Source organism: Cornus florida, unplaced genomic scaffold (assembly GCF_030987335.1).
Source record: "Cornus florida cultivar Cherokee Brave unplaced genomic scaffold, ASM3098733v1 CherokeeBrave_3.0.0_Hap2_Chr06, whole genome shotgun sequence".
In the NCBI taxonomy this organism is placed as follows: domain Eukaryota; kingdom Viridiplantae; phylum Streptophyta; class Magnoliopsida; order Cornales; family Cornaceae; genus Cornus; species Cornus florida.
In genome coordinates, this window is record NW_026775576.1 from 81462782 (window position 1) to 81466083 (window position 3302).

The 3302-nt window shown below is 35.8% G+C and overlaps 1 non-coding gene across 1 annotated transcript; it reads left to right on the plus strand.

The window, feature by feature from the left end:
• The first annotated feature begins 436 nt into the window (after positions 1-436).
• On the plus strand, positions 437-542 carry LOC132315463 (small nucleolar RNA R71). The gene has a single exon (XR_009483657.1). It is a non-coding gene; the product is annotated as a small nucleolar RNA R71 (small nucleolar RNA).
• The last annotated feature ends 2760 nt before the right edge of the window (positions 543-3302 follow it).

Here is a 3302-nt window from a genome sequence, read left to right on the forward strand (position 1 = left end):
CCTAGAGAATGCAGCATTCACTTGCTCTTATGGGATCTCAGATGATTGTCCCAGCATAGGGCAAGCGTCAGCAAAATGATTGGAATTAACATAGATGGAACAAATTTCCTTTGGCAAGGCTGTTTGTGGATTAATAACAGAAGCAAAGCCAGATAATAGGATTTGATCGAACCTACGGTTCAAGGCTTCTATTTGAGCGGCTAACTCACTAGATTTATTTACCTTATAAAGTTTTTTAACCTTATGCATTCCAGGTGAAGACCTAGACCTAGAGGAAGAAGCATGTTGCATTGAGTTTTTACTTAGGGCCTCAAATAGTTCCCAAGCATCAACCAGACTCTTACGCAGAAAAGCTTCATTGCTGGAAACATCAACCATATTTCTATACGAGTTTGTAAGACTATCATAGAAGATCTGTATTAAGTGCCATTGAGCAATATCATGGTGTGGACACTTTCTCAAAAAATCATTATATCTCTCTCATGCATCATGGAGCTGTTCTCTCGGGATTTGGGAAAATGCCATGATTTCTCTCCTCATTTGTGTGGTTTTACCCATAGTATAGTATTTCTTCCAGAACTCCTATTGCAACATGTCCCACAAAGATATGGAATTTGTTGGAAGGGACTACAACCAAAATCTTGCTTTATCTTTAAGAGAGAACTGGAAAAGATGCATTCTGAATGAATCATTGGATAGAGTGGTCAACTTAGTAGTTGAACACAATTCCAAAAACACATCCAAGTGCTTATTTGGATCCTCTGTTGCATACCCATGGAAGGTAGGAAACATTTGGATCATTGGAGGCTTAATCTCAAAATGGGTTGCATCATCATCCGAAAAAACAAGGTATGAAGGAGAAGTATATGTGGTAGGAATGAAATGATCCCTCAATTGTTGTTGTGGTGGAAAAACAGGTGGAACCCGTTTTCCATTACCATTACCATTATTACCTGGTGCATTATGTTGTTCAACTATACTTTCAGAGGAACTATCAATATTATTCAAGTGTTTCTTAAGCTTTCTTAATTGACTTAAAGTTCTCTCTATTTTAGGATCATACATTAAAGGTTTTGACCTAGTTTAGTGAGTTAACATGCACTGGTTCCACTAATCCTAACAGTAGCAAAAAGAAAATATTTCAAGTAACAGTAAAACAATAAGAACTCACAAAAGGTTTAATAAATCGAAGCTTTTCTCCCTTAAGTGTCTTTGTCCTTACCGCTAATTTGTACCTGAAAAGAAAAAGAAATAAGGTGAGATATCAGAAAGTTCGAAGATCGGTAAACCAAAATAACTAATTAAAAACTAAAACAAAAACTAATGTCCTCGGCAATGGCGCCAAAAATTGATTTGTGTCTCGCAATCGTACGATATCGTGTAGGATATAGCTCTATGCAAAGAGGATGTCGAACCCACAGAGAGATGGAATTCGTATTAGCCTTTAAATTAGTTTCATGGTTTACAGAAAACTTGGTTATAGAGTTTGTTAGCTGTCACAGTTTACAAACTTGAATTAAACAAAATATGAAAGAAAAACAAATTAAACTAAATTGAATGATCAGAAAAGGAAGATGGTGTGTGCCGTACCAATTCACCAAAAGTTTGCAAAGATATGAACTAAGAGTGCGAGTGTGCCATGTGGCCAAGTTTTAAATTTGTAAAAGCCACCACTACCTCTAACTATAAATATAGTTTGGGTGAGTAGGGATTATCCCAAGGGATTTGTGGGTACCGTTGTAATGAAAACAATATTTATAGGGTTAGTAGGTCGAGTGATCACAAATTTGTTGGATTGATTGATTAAACTATTATGCAATTGAAATTAAAGTAAACAAGATTCAATGATTAATAATGTAGAGAAAGATATAGAGGGGAGGACTTGGGGTACTAGAGCTAACCATTAAGCTTTCACTAGACATTAGCAATTGTATATTAATGGGGAAATTGACTTGTAACTTGTGTGTGTATGTAACATTAATTGAAACTAGGCATAAATGGCAAATAAGCATAGATGGTCAAGCTAAATCAAATGGTAAGCACAACCTATCAAATGAGACCAAAATCCATTCAATGCAACCCCAATTTATACACATACAACTATCTAGAAACATACACCTAATGCATTCATAAGTACGGAACCCCAAGGAACAAGAGTAGATTGTCCACCTATCTATGAATTTAAAGCAACTACACTACATCTACACTAAAGACATGAAATTTAACTAAGTAAGCTAAAGTTTTGGTACAATCCATCAAGAAATAAGTGTGAACCATCAAATAAATTGCAAAAGTGTTCAATAAAGCTCTATTGACCATCCCTAGATTAACTTCATCCATACACATAGACATGCATAAATTCCACTAAATCTAGAGAAAAACACATGAATCATCCATTCTAGTGTATATAAACATATGGTTAGAAGTAGATAATCAATTGAAAACATTAATCTATACACATCAAGTAGAAACCACAAGATATATATATATAAATCCAAGATCAAATAATTGTTACAAATAAATCCCCAAAAATATATAAAGAACTAAGTCTAGGAAGCAAACTTAGGGGCTATTCTAGCCCCAAGTAGATGTCTAGCCACTCATTGAAGTAGTCATCCAACCCTCAAGAGCTATCTTCATGGTAGGAATGACCTCTTTCTTGATGGAAACCCTAGAAGAATGGAAGAACTCCCAAGATGTGTAAAGCTCTCTAATCTCTAGCCTCCTCTCTAAGATTAAGAAAATACAAGTTATGAATAACAACTATGCTCTAAAAGTGGCTCTCAATCCTTATATAGGTAGGTCAAATGTCACCCCAATGGTCTGGGCTCGTACGCCAAGGTCCCTCCAATGATTGCACCATGAGCCAACTTTTAATGAGCTGGAATTTTTTTTTTTTTTTTTTGGACTTGAGGAAGTTCGATCGATCGAACTGTGTTGAGATCGATCGAACATGGCTGAGATACATCGAATACTGCAGAGATCGATCTTTTTTGGTAATGCCTTTTTGAATAAAGACAAATCTTTGAGATACTTTTGGGAAGAAGACAAAAGTGGTAGGTGGGTGGTAGGTGTGGATAAGATCGAATCATTTTGATCGATCTAGGAAATGTTGGATCGATCGAACTTGTTAGATTCTTTTTGAATAAGGACAAGGGCTTGGATCTATCTTGAATTGTTTAGATCGATGATTTTCGATGGATCGAAGAGATATTGAGATCGATCGAACATGCTGAATTTCCACACTTTGCTTCATTTAGCTTCCACTTTGCTTCTTTCTTCCATTCAGCTTGAGTTAACTT